We start from the raw sequence: 23,022 nt of genomic DNA on the forward strand, positions 1-23,022 counted from the left end.
ACTTATATTTAGCTTGAGGGTGTCCAAGCACCAGACTGTAAAGGTCTACATTTAAAAATACCCAAGTAACTCATACAAATGAAAACTCAACTTTCAGTACAAGTCCTTTGGGAAACACACACACACACACACACACACACACACACACACACACACGACATCAGCCCTGCCCTGTGACAGAAAAAAAGTATATAAGCTATCCCAAAAAATGTATACACATAAATTTTTTGATAGCTCAATTGATGTTTCTTTCTTTTCCGATTTAATCCATTGGAATTAATAATTATTCAGAGTGTGTATACATTTTTGGGGGGGACACCCTGTATACCTTTGATTTAGTTTTAGTAAAAAATACATCGCAAATTCAATAATATTGCTAAATCTTTCTGTATCTTGGTTTCAGATATATAATGATAGTGCATATATTTTGTGAGTTACTAACTTATAAAGAATTTGTTAAATAAAATGAAAGCTGTTCACAAAGTAAGTTTATCAGGTTAATTATCATGGACCATCCTACTATAAAATAATTATAGGTAGTATAATATTTGGGCAGATAGGTCCAACAATACAAGAAAACCAATCAATCGTCTGTCTGTAACTTATCGTAACCATGGTGGAAAATGGTTAACCTTATGTATGGCTCACAAACAAAGCAAAAATTATTACTTGATTTTAAATATTTCTCAGGTAGAAATGCTTTACAAGGTTGTTAAAGCTTTTCTTTTTAGTAACACTTCATATATATTAAGTGGCACACAACTTCAGAATGAGTCAAGAGGAATACTAGGCAAATGAAAGCTGGGGACCCAACATTATTTTAGACAACATTAGAAAATTGTTTGAATCACTCTAGTAAAAGTAGTAAGAGGTTATGGGAAAAGGATTTTTTTTCTGATGTAAATCATTTACATTTAATGTGATATTTACTATGGTTGGATTTATTTTTTAGGGGGGGGAGGATTTTTAAACACAGATAAAACATATATTATTTAATAACCTATATAACGACTTCTTATGTAATAATATCTCACAAAACATAAGTTAGTCCTTTACCATTTTAAAAAATAACTTCTATATTACTAAACATGTTTTTGGAGTTGAGGAAATTGTAGGTTAACTAAACAATTAATCTTGGTACAGTTCAGCAGTCTGGAAATAATTCAGAAATAAATCAAAAACAGCATGACGCATCATTAGATTCCCACCAGCAGTTTATTAATTTATGTATAATTATCATTTGTACACATTATTGTGAAGGAACTGACAAACTGTCAATGTTCAAAACAACATATTTTCCTCAGTGATAAGAAAAGACAATTGGAATACAAATATTTCTAAATGAGAAATCAATTACAATTTGTTAATTCACATTATGTATTCATATAAATAAAATTTTTTTAAAAACACAGAAAATCTCCAGTTAAACATTTTTTAAGACAACTAGACATCACACACTAAACATAAAGTCTGTGTCTCTAAACAATATAATAATAATAATAATGTTTCATCTTTTTCATTCAAATAGTGAGGCTAAGATGACAATGTATTTAAACTTTTTACTATTTTTCATATTCACACACACACTAAAGCACCCATCTTTCAATTTCTCTATGGGTCAGCCAAGAAAAAATAGCCTGGACTAAGCTGATCAAAAAATTAAGGTGAAATGGTAGATGACTGCATTTAACCAAGAACTCCCCCAAAAAATCAGCAGTGATGTCGGAATTTTCCAAATGACGTTATAGGGAATGAAGAAGCTTATCACCCTTTTTCCACGCTAGATCACTTTCTGCAAAATAGCATTGCAATGTTAAGAATTATGTACAATTTGTACAAGATCATGATATAATACTTACCATGATATATGTCCTTCTCTTCCACACATTTACCTTTTCTCCTCTCTTATGTAACATTCTATGTATTTCACTAATATGGTTTTTTGGTGTTTCTATTTTGCTTGGCTTCAACCCTCTCTTTGATTCCTATTTACTTATTGTCTCCCGGGACCTGACTTTGTAGTTACCCCTTACAGTAACTCTTCCAGGCCTGAGATTTCTATTTTGAACATTGGTTAAGCAGGCCAGATTTACTAGGTACCCGTCAAACTAAATGCCAGCAGAGGACCCTGGAAAAGGAGATGCACTAATAATAGCTAAGCTCTGTTAAGCACTTGCTAAGTGCCAAGCACAGTGATCAGTACATTACATGTATTGTCATCTCAACCCTCGTGACAAGCCATTAAAGTAGTTACAATTATTAGGGGGATGAAAATAAGTATCTAGCTCCTAGTATTATGAAAATTTAATGAGCTAATATTATGTAAAGCACTTAAAGAGACCCTCGTACCCAATTAGAGACCTGAGTTGTATTAGTGTTAGCTAGTATTATTACTACTCCCATTTTAAAGATGAGGTAACTAAATTCCATAGAGGCTATGTAACTGCTTTGTCATTCTGCTAGTAACTGGATGAGTCCAAAGGTTTGAACTGCATTCATGCAAGCACCACTGTCTTAAATTTGTGTCTTTAACACAACTATGCTCCATTGCCTCCTCCAAACTTACATTAGGATCAAGGGGTAGTTCATACACTAAAGGTTCTAATAAATTGCCAAGAACTTCACCTTAAAAGCAAATTTCAAACCAGGTGAGATAACATGACAAAACAGCTCCCACTGCCCTGGAGTCATCATCCAGAGCCAGATCGTTCAGAAAATGATAAAAGGAGGCAACCCACCAGATTGTAATCACAACCTGTCAACAGACACCAGATAGTCACAGCTTTAAAGAATGCCTTAAGGTTAATTTTTTTTTCTCATTTCAGAATCATCTATCATTCCATATCATAAAAGATTTTAACTAGATTTTAACACATCAATTAAAAGGAATTTTCTTTCTCAATTTTCCTCAAAGTGTTATGGTGCACACATCCCAAGCTATGGGGGGAAACTGGGAATGGTTCTCAGTCCTCTCTCTCTCTCTCTCTCTCTCTCTCTCTCTCTCTCTCTCTCTCTCTCTCTCTCTCTCTCTCTCTCTCTCCTACACATGCTAAAGCATACACATAGACACACACATACACAAACACCACAAAATTCTTCAAACCACCAGCGAGTTAGTAATTTCTTGGGGGACCCATCTGTGCTCTCACATTCATTGGGAATAGCTAACATTTTTAAAGCAACTATTTCTGATTAGCTACAAAATTAAAGTGCTAGCCCAGACAACAAGGAGCAGAGAGAACTTCAAAAGCAGCTGCCAATCTAAGATGATAATATCCTCACATCTGCCTAATGTTGAAATGGCCATCCTTCATCTATCAATTCTTCTGTGAATCTGCAGACACATCAGATAATCACAGTAACTGGTATAATTTGACAACACAGAGGACTATAGAATTCACCATCTCTATCTGGAAACCACTAAAAAATGGTTTTTAAAATTGTTCAGTGTTTAAAGTTTATTTTTTAGTATGTTCAGAAAACAAGAGGTAGAATGGAGATAGGACCTTTTAAAGAATCGTTTGTTAATGCTTTTAAAATGTTAAAAGAAAATAAGGCCTTGAGTAATTTAAAAATTCTATCAAAACAACCCTGTTTGGGAAGTGATTATTACAGATTATAAAACTAAAGACGCATGATTCTTCTGAGTTGAGTGGTCAATTCAATTATACTTAAGATCAAGAGATAAACTTAAAGGAGAACAGAGAAAAAAGCAATTAACACCTTCACTCAAATAAAGAGATTTCACTCATATGTAGTGAAAACAATCAACAACAAATGAACAAACATACAAAACAGAAACAAACTTATAGAGAACAAACTGATGGTTGCTAGATGGAAGGGGAGAAGAAAGAGGGTGGAAAAAGTGAGCTTAAGAAGTAAAATGTCCACTTATGAAATAAGAAATGTAGATCTAATACAGAGCATAGGGAATATAGTCAACAATATTGTAATAAGTATTTATAGTATCAGATGGTGTCAGAATTATCATGGTGATCATTTCATCCTATCTAATAAAAGAGTAATATGCAAACAGACCATCACTCCAAGACACAAGATGGCCGCCCCCATGTGGTCAAAGATGGCCGCCCCCATGTGGTCAAAGATGGCAGCCCCCATGTGGTCAAAGATGGCCACCCCCATGTGGTCAAAGATGGCAGCCCCCATGTGGACACAAGATGGCCACCACAAGATGGCTGCCCCCATGTGGACACAAGATGGCCACCACAAGATGGCCAGCAAGGGAGGGCAGTTGTGGGCACTTAGGGGTGACCAGGCCAGCAGAGGAGGGCAGTTGGGGGAGACCAGGCCAGCAAGGGAGGGCAGTTGGGGGGGATCAAGCCTGCAGGGGAGGGCAGTTGTGGGCAATCAGGCCAGCAGGGAGGGCAGTGAGGGGTGACTGGGCCTGCAGAGGAGGGCAGTTGGGAGAGACAAGGCCAGCAGGGGAGAGCAGTTGAGGGGGACCCAGGCCTGCAGAGGAGGACAGTTGGGGGGAACCCAGGCCTGTAGGGGAGAGCAGTTGGGGGGGACCAGGCCTGCAGGGGAGGGCAGTTAGGGATGACCAGGCCTGCAGGGGAGGGCAGCTGGAGGGACCAGGCCTGCAGGGGAGGGCAGTTAGGGGCAATCAGGCCGGCAGGGGAGGGCAGTTAGGCGTCGATCAGGCTGGCAGGGAGTGGTTAGGGGGTAATCAGGCTGGCAGGCAGAAGCGGTTAGGGGCAATCAGGCAGAGGCAGGCGAGCAGTTGGGAGCCAGCAGTCCTGGATTGTGAGAGAAATGTCCGACCGCCCATTTAGGCTGGATCGGGCCTAAACGGGCAGTCAGACATCCCTCAACGGGTCCCAGATTGGATAGGATGCAGGCTGGGCAGAGGGACAACCCCCCCATGCATGAATTTCATGCACTGGGCCTCTAGTAAGGTATATAAATATCTCATCAGTGTGTTGTACATTTGCAACTAAAATTGTATGTCAATAGCATTTATAAATAAGAAAAGAACCCCGAGTCAGTCTTGAGTGTTATCATACCTAGAAAAGTTACAGTTCATTTCATTTTCAAAGAAATTAATAGTCCTATCTTCATAAAATAAACACTAGTATATAGAGTGATACTGGCTATTTTTTATACCAGTTGCTTCATTTTAAAGATGAGGAAACTGAGAATTGGGAAACTTAAAGGACATACTACAGAATGTATTGATGGCTTTGTGAAGACTAGAATCCAATTCCTTTCCTCTTAGCCCCATGATCTTTAAAACTCTGTAGGCCGTGACTGCTACTGTGTTTAGTAACAAAAGTTCCAAGTATTTATGTTTCTTTATGTAGTGCAGTCCCTTCCCCCAACCCAAACCAGTTCCTTTCAACAGAAAGCATCACCTTTGTTTATTAGCTCTGCAACAGAAATTTAATTCAAATGTCACTATGTACCAGGGTGATTCAGCAGAGAGTGATTGGAATCTGTGGAACTCTGGAGAATATATACCCATATGAAAGCAATCATATTTTTTAAAAATTAAATTAAATCATACTTTGACCAAATGGACCCAAAGTATTTTAGACATTATCTAAGTTACCTCACTTACCACACTCCCCACTTCTGTACCCTTCCTCTTAATAACTTACTCCTCTAAGTTATCTTTTGAACTTTAAGGAATATATGGTCACTGCTATTTCTTGTATAAACTATAGACACTATCCCTTAAACCATTCTGTAAAATGCTAATTTTCCAATTTCTATCCTTTTCTCCATACCAAACTCCCAACCTCTACCATCTGTATGTTTACTATGAAAATATTGCCATTGTTGAAAATATTTGCATTTTGTTCTATAGTCATCATCTTCCACATTTTTATCTAAAGATTGATACTAAAAGTTGAAAATCAGTAAGTACCATTTATAGTTAATTAATGGAAGAAATTATTTTTTCATGGCCAACTAAAGTTCTATGATTACTTTCCTTCTTGCAGAGTCCTTGGTTTTTCCTGGAGTTTTTTAATTTTTTGCACTATTTTTCTTTGTCTTTTAAAATATTTCTTGCACATTAAATGTATAATGTCCCCACTTTATTCCAATACTTTCCACCAGCCAGAGCCCTCCATATTTTTTTTACGCTAATCCTATAGCATATTGAAATAATATGAATTGTCTTCTAGGACTACTTCAGTTATCGTGCCATGTCTATTTTTTAAATATACTTTTATTGATTTCAGAAAGGAAGGGAGAGTAAGAGGGAGAGAGAAACATCAATGATGAGAATCATTGATCATCTGCCTCCTGCATGCCCCACAGTGGGGATCAAGGCCAAAACCTGGGCATGTGTCCTGACAGGGAATCGAATCATGACCTCCTGGTTCACAGGTCGACACTCAACCAATGAACCATGCTGGCTGGGTCATGTCTTTATCTTAATTATACTTTGCTGGGGGTCAAGCTCAAGTAAATTTGTAAGAAAGGTTATAACTGAGGAAAATATCTTTATTCTTTATAGGTCTGAAAATGTCTTTATTCTACCTTTGCACTAAATATTTTGAGTGAAGCCCTAACCGGTTTGGCTCAGTGGATAGAGCGTCAGCTTGCAGACTGAAGGGTCCCAGGTTCGATTCCGGTCAAGGGCATGTACCTTGGTTGCGGGCACATCCCCAGTAGGGGGTGTGCAGGAAGCAGCTGATCGATGTTCCTCTCTCATCAATGTTTCTAACTCTCTATCCCTCTCCCTTCCTCCCTGTAAAAAATCAATGAAATATATTTTTTTAAAATAAATAAATATTTTGAGTGAATATGAAATTCTGAGTTGCAAATCATCTTCCTTCAGAAATCTGAGAATTATTCTATTAATTCTTTAAAACTTGTCCTAAGTCCTAGCTGGTTTGGCTCAATGGATAGAGCGGTCAGCCTGCGGAATGAAGGGTCCCAGATTCGATTCTGGCAAGGGCACATGCCTGGGTTGCAGGCTCGATCCCCAGTAGGGGGCGTGCAGGAGGCAGCCAATCAATGATTCTCATCATTGATGTTTCTATCTCTCCCTCTCCCTTTCTCTCTAAAATCAATAAAATATATTTATAAATAAAAAATGAAACTTGTCCTAACTATATTTTTTTCTTAGAGAGCTCCAATTAGCAGGAAGTCACACTTCAGAGAAGTTCATAGTGACTCATCTTTTCCATCTTTCTGTTTGTTTATTTGCACTATTGAAATATTTTCTCTATTTAAAAGTGCAAATTTTCCCTTAAACTACTAATTTGAAAAACTTTAATTGCAAATTAAAAATTCTTGCTTACTTATTCGTCTGCATATTATGCTCTTATGTTATGAAGTCAATGTTTTCTTGAATCTCTTTAAGATTCTAATTTTTTGTTCTCTTTTGTGATTTTTTAATGACCTGTTCCCTACAAGGTCATTTTTTAATTATTGGTTTTCATTTATCTTGAACTCTCTTTTTCTTGCTGCAGATTTTTGTTAAAAATATCTTCTCAAATTATTTTTTGAATGTCTGGTGGTCCTTGGCTGCTGCTTTATATTTAAGAATGAAAGACTAGACAATGCTATATATTGAAGAATGAAATACTAGAAAATGCTGAGCCCTCTGTACTTGAGTGGGTCTCACTGATTTGAAGACATTGCTTTAGGATTAGCAAGAACTGTGATCATTAGGCTTAAAGACCCTAAGTGCCAAAAAAAAGGGACTTTATTCTGTGGTTCTAAGATTCATACCTAGCTGCCCTTATTGTCGCTCAGCAATCCAGGTAATTTCATTAGTGTGTGTTAAGAGAGACTGGAAGGATGATAAGAATAAACTTGCATAGATGATTACATAGAAGCAGAACTGGTGAATAGAAGGCTGGCTATTCCAGCTGTACATGTTGATTAAATATTTTGTTTCAGCCACAGTCTCTCACTTCTGACTTCTATTTTTGTTGGCATTGTTGAGCCTCAAGTCTTTGTTAATGGCAACGTGGCTTCCCCTGAACTTCAGGCCACTCTCCTACATCTTAGTCAGTTTCCTCGGCCTGACTTCACTCCATACAATTTGTAACAGCTTGATAACTTTTGATCCCTTCATTTAATGCTTAAGTTTATGAGTACTCAGGAGGGAATTTAGATAGAGCTATGTCTCAATCCTTACTCTTAAAATGGATACTCGCCTGCTTCAAAGCAATTCCACTGACCTAGAGAAGCTATCCTTAAAACACCTAAAATGAAGAAAACCCAAGAACGAATAAAGTTATTACAGCATTGCATATTACCGTGGTCATGAGAACAACAATGCTGTTCACACTGATTCAAACGAGGCTCCCTATTGAAATAAAAGCAAACTTTACATCTGCACATATATTAAGGAACACGGATAAAAGTAGTACTACTGATTTCTGTTTCTGAAATGCTTTATAGTCTATCCTTTTTGTGGGGAATGAGACAATTGATTAACATTCTTAAAAGAAAACGATTCATTGAAGTTCAAAGTTATTTAATGAGATAGCTGCAAATATATTTGTGGAGGTTATTTTCTTTACAAAAGGACTGGAAGTGATGCATACATGTTATCCCACTTAAATTAGAATTTTATATAGATAATAAGAATTTGTGCATTGTAGAAGCAAAACGGGCCCATTGTTGTCTGCTCCAGCAAATGAAGTGCCTCATAACTGGCAATTCAATGTGTTAATTAAGCTGCACCATCCAATTACCTACGATTCATCTCAACTTAGTGCACAACAATAAAACTCTTTAAAAATCTGTGACAAAATATCTGCTTTAGGTTTACGGAATAGGGAAAATACTGTCCTGAAGTCAGAGAATGGGAGCCACAGAAAATAAATTATAAAAATTGCTCATCTCAATCTAGCAATAATAGTACCACAATGAATTTCTGACATGAAGTCAATAGTCTAGAGTTACTAATGAAACACATATGGGATGTTCTATAAGGAAAATCTGACCAAGGAATGTGAGAACTGCCTGGCAACGGAAACTGGCAGCCCCTCAAATAAACAGCATTCCCTTGGAGCCAAGGACCTGCCAACTGCCAGCTGACCACAGGGCTCAAGCACACAATTCTAAAAGTAGACAAAGGTAATGAGATGCGAATTTAGCATCCCTAGCCTCCTGCTAAATGACCCAGATGCAAGAGCTAGAGCATCTGCCTCTTACCTATTCAGAGACTAAATGATGAAATAAACAAAAGCTCTTTTCTATTTACATTTTTTTTTTTTTACAAAATCAAGACAACTCATAGATAGTCTAGTCTTGATACATGAGGATTTATTAAGCACAGAAAATAGACAGTTTAGAGAGTACCATGAAGACAGAAGAAAGGAAGGGAGGAGCAAGGAGAAAGATATGGGAGGATTATAAAAGAGTATTAGGAAATTATGTACCCAGTGTTTATTTATGAAGAAAATATAGAGGTACACTGAAAATCCATAGGAAATGGGTAAAATCTGGGTCGTGATCAGGAAAAGGCTGGTTTCTAATATTTTTCCAGACAAATGATATATAATCCCATTTGAGACTAAACTATCAAGAGAATCAAAGAAATGTAAGCCTTGAGGATTCAGAAAAAAAGAGGCAGAATTTGCTGTGAAAAAAAAAGAGAAAGGACTGTACTGTTTTGAAACTAGGTTAGTCAGTAATCCAAAGAACTCTCACTTGATTATAGAATCTGAAAACCAAATTATTTTTAAGTGAAGATTGGTCAAAACACACACAAACAACAAAACAAAACAAAAAAAGACAGGTGGACTGACTTATTACCAGGAGTATTAATAAAAATAATTCACATAATCTAATCAATTATCAGTCAGACTAAAATGATTTTCATTTTTAAAAGAAACTAAATAAAAGTCTAATTAAAACACTGTCTTAGTGCATTAAACACAAATATTAATTAACAGGAAGCTGCTGAAAATCAACCAAAGGTCAGGAGTAAGAAGAAAATGCACCTAATCAAAGATGGATACATCAGTTCCTTAGATTACCAGTGACTACAAATTAGCATAGATATCCCATCCTATAAAACACTTACAAAAACATACTTGAAAAAAAACGAAAGTCCCTAGGATTTCCCCAATCCTTTCATACATATATTTCCTAATGTAATGTAAAGAATTTATCAACAACGTTACAAAAAATGAGGCATTTTTTATTAGGTTAGTTACAGATGTAGATTTTCGTTATGGATTAAAGTCTATATTTTGAAATCTGATTTAGTTATGGATTTAATTTGTTTCTTCCTGTCTGCATCACTATGGATTTTTGTTCGTTTTCTTTGGGGCAGGGCAGGGTCCTGCATGTAAGTAGAGACAACCATCTACATGAAGAACACCACTGATTTATTTTTTCATGTTTATTGTTCCTTTCATATTAACTTTCTTTCTTAATTTGGTGCCATAGCTTCTAAAAAGGAAACATTTTTTTTGCTTTCCACTCCAGAAGTCTGAGTTGGTCAGGTTTTCTTCACTTCCAAAGGCAAAACTTACTCAAACAGAAACAAGACCCAGAAATTGAAATTCCCTTTTGTCAATCATTACATCAAAAGAGCATAGACCCTGCCCTGACACTTTTCAGATTACTTGGGACAACTTACTCATTAACCTTTCTGCATCTTAACTTCCTCATCTCTAAAGTGGAGGTTTTAATAAAACCTACTTTTGGAAGTTGTTGTGATTAAATTATCTGTAAAGCACTTTTTCATTGAATTTATTGGGATGACATTGGTTAATAAAATTATGTAGGTTTCAGGTACACAATTCTATAATACCTCAGCTATACACTGTATTGTAGTATGTGTTTACCACCCCAAGTCAAGTCTCCTTCCATCACCATTTATCCCCCTTTACCCTCTTTTGTTTTTTAATTTAAACTCTTTATTGTTTAAATTAGTACATGAAACTCCTTCCCCCCCCCCACATTGACCTCTCCCAGCCGCTCCCACCCACAAGCACGTGCCCTCACCCCCATCTGTGTCCATTGGTTATGCTCATATGCATGCATACAAGTCCTTTTGTTGATCTTTTACCCCTTCCTTCCCCTCCCCCCGCCTTCCCTCATAGGTTGGACAGTCTGTTCGATGCTTCCATGTCTCTATTCTATTTCTGTTCATCAGTTTATGTTGTTCATTATATTCCACAAATGAGTGAGATCGTGTGATATTTATCTTTCTCTGACTGGCTTATTTCACTTAGCATAAGGCTCTCCAGTTCCATTCATGCTGTTGCAAATGGTAAGAATTCCTTCTTTTTTATAGGAGCGTAGTATTCCACTCTGTAGATGTACCACAGTTTTCTAATCCACTCACCTGCTGATGGGCACTTAGGCTGTTTCCAAATCTTAGCTATTGTAAATTGTGTTGCTATGAACATAGGGGTGCATATATCCTTTCTGATTCGTGTTTCTGTTTTCTTGGGATATATTCCTAGAAGTGGGATTACTGGGTCAAATGGAAGTTCCATTTTTAATTTTTTGAGAAAACCAATGGAACAGAACAGAGAACCCAGAAACTGACCCAAGCCATTATGCTCAATTAATATTTGACAAAGGAGGCAAGAGCATACAATGGAGTCAAGACAGTCTCTTCAATAAATGATGTTGGCAAAATTGGACAGATACATGCAAAAAAAAAAATGAAACTAGACCACCAACTTACACCATACACAAAAATAAACTAAAAATGGATAAAGGACTTAAACGTGAGATGGGAAACCATAAAAACCTTAGAAGAAGCCATAGGCAGCAAAATAGCAGACATATGTCATAGCAATATCTTTACCAATACAGCTCCTAGGACAATGGAAACTAAGGAGAAAATAAACAAATGGGACTGCATCAAAATAAAAAGCTTTTGCACAGCAAAAGAAACCATCAACAAAACAACAAGAAAGCCCACTTGCATGGGAGAACATATTTGCGAATGTTATCTCTGATAAGAGTTTAACCTCCAAAATTTATAGGAAACTAATACAACTTGACAAAAGGAAGATAAACAACCCAATAAAAAAAATGGGCAAAGGACCTAAATAGACACTTTTCGAAAGAGGACATACAGAAGGCCAAGAGACATGTGAAAACATGCTCAAAGTCACTAATCATCTGAGAGATGCAAATCAAAATGACAATGAGGTACCATCTCAGCTGTCAGAATGGCCTATCATCAACAAATCAACAAACAAGTGCTGGTGAGGATGTGGAGAAAAAGGAACCCTCGTGCACTGCTGGTGGGAATGCAGACTGGTGCAGCCACTGTGGAGAACAGTATGGAGTTTCCTTTACCCTCTTTTACTGAAAAGCACATTAAACGGCATTCAGAACATAGTAATTTGTTTTAAAATATTAATAAATGAATCTGAAAACTTATATACTAGAAGTAGATCAGTTGCTTGGGAAATGTTTATAAAGATATATTCTGTGGATCCACCATAGGCAAATGAGAATCTGTATCAATAGGACCTGACAACCTATATTCAAACAAACAAAAACCAAAAATTTCTTTAGGTAATTTCAGTTTGCCAACTGGTTTGTCAACAGTGACACTCAACAAAGTCTTAGGTCAGTTAGCTGGATCTCACACACCCTACCATCACTCTTTTCCTCTTCAGTGGCCACAGGATTCACTATCCAAAGCAACTTGGAATTTAATAGCAGCAGTCAGTTTTATAAAAGCAGTTAGTAGTTTAGCTTTGGGATTTTCTTTCTTACCTAAAGCAAAACTGCTTTGTCTTCACCAAGGCAGACAGAAACCTGATCCCTAAAGGTTGAGACCACTGGTTAGGGGAGGATAGAAGAGGAAGTTGAGACATGCACCTTGTGTTTTTGCCCAGCACTCATTCCTCATCCCAGGACACAGACTGGCACCATCTTAGTGACAGTGATTTGTGCTTAACTACCAGGAAGGAACAAGTCACCTCCAATCCTCTTAAACTTTCAACAAACATTGAAGCAGTCAACTGAAGCTAGAGCAATTGCTAGCATTTTTCCTAGGTCCAAATGCATTGCCCTGAATTGCAACTAGAGAGAGAATGGAATAGCTTTAGGGTCTATGTCTCATTAAGTCATGAATATGACGCCCATGCTGTCCTGTGCCTGGTGGCTGACTTGGGTCCATGAGGTAGACAGTATATTATATAGTAGGTTAGGCTAACAAGGATTACAATCGCAGTTTACAGAATGTAGTGAAATTAATTACCAATAAATGCAATGAATTTTTCATCTGTATTTGTTAAATTAGAAAAGTAAGTGCAGTGTAGGAAAATGCACAGGATGCTTAATTTATTTTAAGAACTATATTTTGAGATTCAGTTATATCATCTTAGTTGGTGTTAAAATGCCTACTCTCTTTCATAAAATGATGGTGACATAAGTAGACTTTGTAAATCATTCTCACTGTACAACAGAAAATGTTCACATGCAGGATGGCACTCATTTTTTTAAAAATGTATTAGTCAGCAAAAATGTCAGACTGAGAACTATTAGAGCACTGACTTCGGAGACAGAAAGCACTGATGTGATCCCTGGCCCTACTACATATTGCCTGGGCGATTCTGAGCAAGTGAGTCATCATTTATAGACTCAGGATAGTAACACTACGTACTATTCATATGGTTTTGAGGATAAAATGTTAAATGTGGTAAATCCTGTCAGGGGTTTATTTAACCACAAAACAATTACAAAGTTAAGTATTCAATAAATTTTAATCATTTTATCAATTTATAACTAAATTAACCATATTAACTCCCTCATAAATAAATTAAAATGGCTATACCTTATGTATATTTGTTTCCAAGTATTTTGTCCCACTTTTCGTTCATTAGACTAATGGCAGTATTGCATAAGAGTCCTGATAGTCATATCAATCTCATCTTCTCCATCTAAAACTAATTATAGAATAAAAAACTCAAGAGGAAATTAAGTCAGTTATTATGCTTCTGGTCTACAGGAAGATAATCCTCCCCATATGTCAAAATCCATGTTAACTAAAAAAGAGGTGCTGTGCTTAGAGTATCAAGCTAATTAATATTAGACAAGAGACTAAGTTGACATTTACTACTATCTCTGAGGTATAATTTGGATGATTTTGAATATGTAGGCTGTGCTTTAAATTCTCTTTCTGTTTACAGTGGTTACTAAGCTCATGTATTATGTTCATCAAAGCGTCAAACAGCAGTTTAATCACACTCTTCCCTATGATGATCTACAAGAGCTTAAATAAGACTTATATAACAATTTAATGTAATTTAATGCATCAAACAGATTCCCAATTAATCCCACATCATGTTAAAACCCTGATATGATATATTGTGTTCCCATATATCTTAACAGTAAGTACTTCTAAAAAAATACAAAAGTCTCAATGTTTAATATAGACAGTCTGTTTAATGTTCTCACATAAAAAATATGATCACAAATATGTTCATATCGATGATGGAAAATTCACTACTTTCCTTACATCCTTCTCCAGGTTATGTTAGGAGGATTAACAATTAATATGGAACAACTTTTAAAAACTGATATTTTGCATCTTGTTTTAGTTCTATTCTACAGGTTGGATGATTATAGTAGGGTAAACATTAAGAAAGAAACTCATAGTTCATGAGGACTATACTAATTATGTGGACATTTGAGTGAAGTTGGGCCCTTAGAAAAAAGATATATCTCCCTAATTTAATTTACATTTTAAACGTTAGGCCCAGCCAGCTTTTAATAATCTGTAATAGTAACTTCTAAAAAATTAAGAATTTCAGCTTAAATAAATATATTTCAAGATATACTAAGAAAATAAAATTGGGAAACTGATAGTTAAAAATGAATTTTAGCTAATGCCTTTACAAGGGACATTAGAACATACATTAATCACACAAATGGCTTTAGCCACCTTTAATTATGTCTTGATAATCAAGCTGAAATCTATTAAATATTTTATCATAAATATTTCTTCCCACATTGAACATACACATGGGACTAAATCTGAATCAAGGAGAAATTAGTATGAAATGAATAAGGTCTGTTTGATTTATATTTTGTTCCCAAAGATAATTTCTTATAATGCTCCAAGTGAATGACCAACTAAAACTAAATTAATGTGTGTATTCATTTTCATAATTTATTTGAACTCTCTAAGTATTAAATTTAACAATGGAAAGCTAGACTCTTCAATAACATGTACACTCATAATTAAATGGCAAAAGTCTAATCTGTTAAAATGATAAATGGTTTATCAACGCAGAGAGTGTCAGAGCTGTAAATGTGATTTATGTGTTCAAACATATACGTATAATGTATATAAGTATAAGTGGGGGGAGCAGTGATGTTAAGAAATGTCTTCTAATAAATTGTCAGAGTCAATCTGAGCGTATATACTTAATTATTGATTTGATATTTCACATGTATTTATTCTGATGACAAGAGTAGAAGGAAGGATTTAGAACAAGAGCCCAGTTAAATTTTTTAATAAGTAGACCACTAGTTAATATGGTCACTCAGACTTCAAAGTAGTGATCCTGTTAGATCTTATTAATTTAAGATGTCTTCATATTCCTACTGCTGACAGTGACACAAACCCAAGAAGGTGCTGTATTAAAATTCAGTCAAAATTGGTTTATTGCATAAGGTGCCACTTGAGAGTATGTCTAAGAAGTCAAATTAGTTAAAGAATAGAACTACAAAAGTGTTCATTTTCTTAAAGCACAATGAATACCTGTCACATACATGTAATAGTGTTATTTATTTCACAGGTTAGGACTGTATTAATACTTTACTCTAAGTCATTTCCCCTACTTTTCTTGTTATTCAGAAATACCAATATTCTCTTTTGCCCAACCAGAAAGAATAAAAATACTAATTTGCTTGTTCTCTCACCCTCTTCCTAAAATGACAAAGTTTTTAAAAGCTGCACAATCTCTATTACATGGTAATGTTCCTGTTACAACTACCACTTCTAAAAATCAAGTTGGCAAAATGGAAACATTTTATTCCACTCTGACGGAACTGTATAACCTGAAAGTAATGCACATTAAATTAAAAAGTTAAATGTACCTCAATATTCTTAGTGGTAAGAAATCAGAACATATCTCAACCAATACCAGAATTTCATCTTTATGTATTTGCTATTTTTAAATACAAAAAAAAATGGGAAGAGCATCAGGTGATGTGTAATATTTTAAACAAACATTGCCTTGAGCACGATTTTGAACAATACTCATGGCAAATCCCCAACTGTTTCAAGAGAGAACTATCAAATCATCCGAAAAGCGATAATGAAGCCCATAGATTCCTACTAGATCATGTATCAGGAGGCATTACATTTCCAAGTATTTTGGCAAATTCTTATATACATGTAGTATCACACCTCTCATATATATTCAAAGCAGTAAGGAAACCTATAAATTATTTAAGATAAGTGATTCAGTGTGCAGATCAATTTATAGCCCCCAAATACTTTAATCTGATACATCTATTCTTTAAGAGAGAACTTTTCACTTGTTAAAAAAACACACAAAAGCATTCACCCACAAACGATGTCATGTCCTCGTTTACTTTCAGGTAAGAAGGTTGAATAATGCCATCACCAGAGCCTCTATGTTCTGCAATGACTTAAAGAACATCAGCCAACAAGACTTGCAGAGAGGGCAAATTCAAGCAGTGCCTAAGCTAAAAAGGCACAGAGGATTCATGTTTCAACATCACTTCTAGTGGTCTTCTATTCCCATTCATGAAAGACGAAATTAAACACAAAACGGGGAGGGGGGAGGCAAAATGCAACTTCTTGTATATAGGCTCATAAGCATAGCTGGTGACTTCAAAGCCTATAATTAGCTGCATGCTAATCAGTCAACAAGTTTTTATTAAACTTTTACTAGTTTTCCCACATTGAACTAGGGTGTGCATATCTGAGTCACACCCAGTCCCATTCTGGACTCTGAGACCCAGAATTAATTAATGCACACCTGCAGTGGTGTACTTCCTTTGGAAAAGCTTTCTTTTCTTCCTCTCCAAACCTGATCTGAGACACAGTGCCTTGTAAGCCCTGGAATGGGATGAGTATCACAGAAATGGTAAATTAAAAGCATTTTTTAAACAAACAAGAGCAGGTGAGGGAAATTCTCAATGGAGTTGAAGGAGAGCAGGAGCATAGGAAAAAGGTGTGAAGTCATGGTTTGTGGCAAACTGTGGAGAAATGCACTTTTTATGTAAAGTCAGCCTTCACCTATGAAAATTCTCCAAATCTACCCATCTCTGAAGTCACTGGAACAAGGTTTGAATATTAAGGTTCTAGTTCTGCAGGAGAGGGGGGAGTTTGTAGAGATCAGTGAAAAGGAAAGATTAGTAATGCAATGCAAAAAAAGTCCAAGATGAGGAAGGTTCAAAGTCAGTCACCAACAGATTGACCTTACTTTTCAATATTCTAAAGCCAGCAGGTTTCTTTAACACTAGAGGGCATGTGTGCAAACACACGCAAACACACACACACACACACACACACACACACACACGGAGTAGCAACCTTGAGCAAAAGCAGCCTTCATATAAAGCCAAAGATTTGAGGGCTCCAAGAAAACACGAAATTTCAAGGAGCAGCCAAGTGTCTTTAGCCCTACAAGTAAAATCTCTGGGCTGTGTTTCTGCGAGGAGTGACCGCGATCTCTCCCAAGAAAACCCTTCAAGGATCCAGTGCTATGGCAGTTTAAAGCAGGCAGTCCCCTCTCGCACCCCCACACCTACCCCAATGCTCCTTTCCTCCTGTATTAACAGCTTTGCCTCCCGAAAGCTCCCACCCATTCGAGACTAGTTTCCACTAGATCTCTAAGCTTCTGAGTTTGTCTGCCCACTGCCTGTAAAGGCAGGAGATGTAGACTCTCCACCTAGAAATTCAATTGATCTAGCCAAGGAACCGGGTAAGGGGAGGGGCCCCGCAGCTTTCGCTCTCCAAACCAGCAACCTCCGTGCGCAGAGTGGGCAGTAGCGCAGCACCCTTGAGCCCTGGAAGGGGAGGCTGTTCCTTGCGCCCTACATTCAGCCCAGCCCCTCGACTTCACAGTTCAGTCAAGGGCAGGTTGCTTCCATCCCCCCGTCCCCTCTAGCTCCCAGCAGGGAGGTCTCTGTACCTGAAGGTGCCCAGAAGGTGGATCAGGGTGTGTTCCCCTGGCCAAGGCGCCTCGGGATCTGGGAGCTGATGTTCGGGAGTACGAGGCAAGGCAGATGAGAAAGGCTGATAGAGATAGGCATCGAAAGGCAGAAAATACGGCAACACGGAGAGACAAGCTGAAGAGACAGAATAACAGGCACACAGAGACATCCCAAGAAAGGCAGGGAGGTGAATGCAAGAGAAACAAGGAGACCCAGAGGGTTGCGGGGGCCAGGGAGAGAAAGAAACTGAGTCAGAGACAGATAGAGGATAAAAGGCAGAGGGGCAAAGAGCCAGGCAAAGGGAGGCAGGAAAAGAGGAAGACAACCGTAGAGGAAGACTCCCAGATCCAGAACGTCCCGGACAGCGGGCGGTGTAAAAGCACCCGCGCTCCGCTGCCCCCGGTCTCCCGCAGCTGGTGGGAGAAAGTTGCCGGGTGGACAGTCTGAACCGCCCCTCCGCAGAGTGTCAGCAAGACGCGGAAGGTGGCCTGCGCCCCCAGCTCTGCGGGTAGCTGAGAAAGCGCAGAGGAAAAGGCGGACAGCGGCACAAAGTTCGGCGCCTCGCGCCTCCGGGTCCACCCTCCGTACCTGCAGCGCCGGGAGACCGTGATCGGATAGCTGGGAAAGCCGCCTCGCCGGGTCTGCCCGCGCCCCTGCCCCGGGACCGGCCCGGAGCGCTGGGCGCCGCTCCCTGACACTCGCTGCAGGACTTTGCGGAGCCCACCCGGGCACTCTGGCCGCTCAGAGGGGACTCGCCCCAGACAATTACAAGGAAGAGAGGGGGAGCAAGAGAGTCAGAGACCTGCGATTGTAGCCCAGGATCCCGCGAAGAGGGAACAGCGGTCCACGCACGGAATTCAGCCTCCGACCCAGCCGGGCAGGCGCCGGCCACCTGCGCCGAGTGCCGGGCGCGCCGAGCCTGCGCTCACCTGGAACCCACGCCGGTCCCCGAGTGCCGCGCGCAGCCCGGTTCCCGCCGCTGCCTCTCTTCACGCTTCCCCGCGAGCAGAGCGAGCTGGCTCCGGTCTCGGCCAGCCCCAGAAAGGCGCCCTCATAGCGCGGCGGCGGGCGAGAGGACTCCGTGAGCGCGGCGAGAGCAGGCGCGGAGGCCGAGGGGGCGCAGGGAACCGAGCGAGGGCTCCTAGCACATTGTCACCTCAGCAGAGCCGCCACAACCGCCGCCTGGCCACTTGGCCCCCGCCCCCCTCCCACCCCAGCCCGCTCGTTCAGAGCCCCTCCTCCTCGCGCGGTCCCTCCCCCTCCCGTAGACCCAGCCAGGCGGCCTCTCACAGGGCCAGTATCATTTACGTAACCAGCACCCCCAGCCCTCCTCCTCCTTCCCCGCTCCTGCTCCTCCCCGGGCTGGGGCGGTGCGCGCGGAGCTCCCTCCTGCTGCTCCGGAGCCGCGGCTTCAGCGACGTGCACAAGTCCCGCGATACTTGGCAAGCACGGCCACCCAGAGCAACCCTGGGGTCCGTTCCTCTCCCGGACGAGCGCCCTGCGACCCTGGCAGCCCAGGGGCCCCACTGTGCAAAAGCCGGCTTGCACCCGCGAGCCTCCTGCGAGGATGTTAAGGCGTCCGGGACTGCCCCCTGGGAAAGCTTGGGCTACCGCACACCAGTCGTCGGCTCTGCGGTGGAGAGATGCTGCGGGGAACTTGAGTTTTGGGCGCTCTTAAGCAGAAAGGACGGAACACAGTTTGGCCTCTTATCCCTTACACTTCATCCACCCTGCCGGGTCCTAGTGTTCTGGTTGGTAAGAGCTGGGAGAGCAAAACGCTTCCTTATGCTCTTAATTTTTTTAGGAAGCTGCAAAGAATGGATCTTTGAATTTCTTTTTGCCTGGAGGGTATGGGCTTAATATACTTACGCACCCTGAAGTACCTGTAGGCTTGCATTTCAAAAGGAATGTTAATGGACAGTCATTTCTAAGTAAGGTTAACTTGTAGTGTAGAAAGACCATGGTTCTAAATGAGTTAACATATAAATAGATTTAGAACAGTGACTGGCACAAAGCACATACTTAAGATTCCCTTAGTATTAGCATCTGAAGACTTGGGACCTATCCCCCTCTGCCATGTGGGAGGGACTCTTCCAGGAAATTGGGATTGCTGAATTCAAGTCCCTGCCTCATCATTTATTCCATGGTGACTTGGTTAGTTTTGGCCCTTGGCTTTGTTCATTCTCAGTTTCCCTATTTGTAAGAGGGAGTCCAGTAAGGGTGTTTTCCCCCTCTCACAGTGTCACTTCACCCTTCTCAGCTTCCCCTTACTTCGTTTATTTGGCAAAACTGGAGGATCATATAATAACTTCAAAAATATTAAGAGCCACATTGTACAAACATATTATTAATTATAATCTAGTATCAGTGGGATTATTGATACTCATAAAAGACAATTTCTAGAGATGTTATCCTTATATATTCTCATGAATTGATTATCATCTAAATAGGTATGACCTGTATTTAATGTTTCAGCCTACATTGTCCATCCTGCCATCCTGTCCCACTGTCAAGTATGGAGCACCCACTTACCAGAGGTGCTTCTCTGAATGTGTGAGGACACGGAGTGCCACCTATAACACCAGGGACAGACACTGTGATTTCTCTCTATTGCTCCCTCTTGTGAGTTATACAGTTCCGTTTTCTCATCAGGCTACTCACCTCTGTGTGGCAAATTGAGAAAAGCTAAGGACCAGCAGGTAAAAGATTTGGGTTCTAATGTTGGCACAGCCATTTAGTAGGCATGTATACTTTGAAGAATATAATACCCCATCCTTACCTTCTTCATCGCAAAAAAAAATAGCAATACCATTTTGCAATCTTTGTAGTAATATTTAACTAAGGCAAGAATCCATAAATCTAGTCGGTAACAGCTGTGGGTGAAACAAGACAAAGTAGCTCCCTGAGAATTATTAGCTTTTACTTTATAACACACTATCCCAAAACTCAGTGGCTTAAAACAATAAAATAAAGCTATAATTTCTCAAGATTCTATGGATTGTCTGGATGATTTTCTGCTCTGGCTGGCTCAGTTTGGGCTGGATGATCTAGGATGGCCTCATTCACTTATCTACTGGTTGGCAAGCTAATTGGGGGTAAGGCTCAACTGGGATGGCTCATCTTTGTTCAACCTGGACTGTCATCCTTCCTATTAACCTTGTTTTCTTGAGAGTGGTAGTTGCAGGATTCCAAAAAGCAACAATAGAGTGTGAGCTACATTTAGAGTGCTTTTCAAGGTTCCATGGACATACATTTGCCAATGTTCCATTAGCCCAAGCAAGTTATGTGACCAAGCCCAGATTCAAAGGTGGAGTGAAATACTCCGTGTCTTGAAGGGAGAAACTGAAAAATCAAATTGCACACACAAATGGGAACTACTTGAGACCAATTTTGTAATCTACTGTTTGGGAGCACATGAGACTTGGTTGGAACGTTTATAAGGAGGACATTCCAAGCAAAGGGAAGTGTGCTCATGTTGCAGAAGACCAAAGAAAACCAAGGACGCTTCAAAGAAGAGGAGGGACACTGTTTAATAATACACCAGCGGACTCAGGGAACAGACTTCCAAATCTGAGTGAAGAATCATGCATGGGGCTTTCCTTTATATCTCCCTGTGGTCTTTGTCCTGCAAATATGGATTATGCTTCTGGTCCTTTTCACGGGCCTTGCAAAAAGGCCCCCAGGTGTTGGGAGTCTCCAGGCCATATCTGATGGTCTGGCCTGGTGCCAGCATTAATAACCCTCCCTCCGGGGCAGTGCACTGTTCACAGTAACAGGTTCTGCAAGACCAGTATCTGGGAAGGAGGTAGTGACTTAATTATAGGTTATCAAGAATGTACACTGAGTTTGCTGGCATGGATTCAGATCACTATCCCCCAAATATCAGGGTTACATTGGAATTAGCCCTTTTTAGCCTTCTCACTGAAGATGACCTGCCCTATTTATCAGAATTCTGATTTAGGGGAGCGCCGAAGGCAGCGCCCCTAATTATTCCTTGACCTTTCCAAACAAGTCTATGCTCAAGCAGACCCTCCAGGTGTTTACTGGAATCCTTATGCTTAATCCTTGGTGTCCTTGCTTAAAGGACACTGCAAACACGTGTCCTCCCAAGATTACTTACCCTACTGATTGTATCTAAAAGATAAATTTTATCTCAAATTGCTGTTACAATAAAAGCCTGGTTCCTTTATCCAGGCAGTCCCTTAGCCCTCTCTTTCACAGAAATCCTATGTCAGAGTAATCATTCATCCGTCGCTCAGGGTCTGCTGGTCAGCCCCGGCAATCTACTATAGGTTTTTCTTAATTACAAGAAAATTAAAAATTCCTTGCAGTGGATAAATCAGATAAATATTATCTTAACCAAATGATCAAGGTTTAAATTACCAATAATGGAACCAGGTGACTAAAAAATACACTAAGAAGTACACAATAAAATTTATTTAGTATTTCACACCAAAAAATATGTATAATAGACTGTAATTATGAGGAAGCAAAAGACATTTAAATTGAAGGAAATGCCACAAAATATCTTCTCTGTTCTTTTAAAAAATATCACTCTGATGAAAGTCAAAGAAAGGCTGAATAACTGTTCCAAACCAAAGGAAAGTAAAGAGACATAATTACTAAATGCAATGTATAATTGAGAATTGGATACTGGGCTAGAAAAAAATAAATGTATCTATAATAATAAAAGCGTAATATGCTAATTAGACCAGATGACCTTCCAGACGAAGCCACGGTGGCGGGAGCCGAGCCCCTTGCACAAATTTTGTGCATCAGGCCTCTAGTCTATAAAGGACATTATGAGGATAATAGGTAAATTATGAATGAAGTCTATGTAATATCTACATATAGCTCTTTTATTTATGTTAAATTACAATTAGTTTTATATTACTATTAAATATCCTAATT

General features: G+C 39.3%; 1 protein-coding gene across 12 annotated transcripts in view; it reads right to left on the reverse strand.

Annotated features, from left to right (window-relative positions):
• GALNT13 (polypeptide N-acetylgalactosaminyltransferase 13) overlaps positions 1-19,426 on the reverse strand; it is a 499,062-nt gene extending 479,636 nt beyond the window's left edge. For 8 of the 12 annotated variants that reach the window (XR_013960615.1, XR_013960616.1, XM_080668540.1 and 5 more), the window contains exon 1: positions 18,914-19,426. The gene's annotated coding sequence lies outside the window, so the exon portion shown is untranslated. The remainder of the gene's footprint in view (positions 1-18,913) is intronic. The other 4 variants (XM_080668532.1, XM_080668539.1, XM_080668537.1 and 1 more) reach the window with 1 other exon arrangement.
• Positions 19,427-23,022: the final 3,596 nt, after the last annotated feature.

This window comes from Plecotus auritus (assembly GCF_963455305.1).
Source record: "Plecotus auritus genome assembly, chromosome: 5".
NCBI lineage: Eukaryota > Metazoa > Chordata > Mammalia > Chiroptera > Vespertilionidae > Plecotus > Plecotus auritus.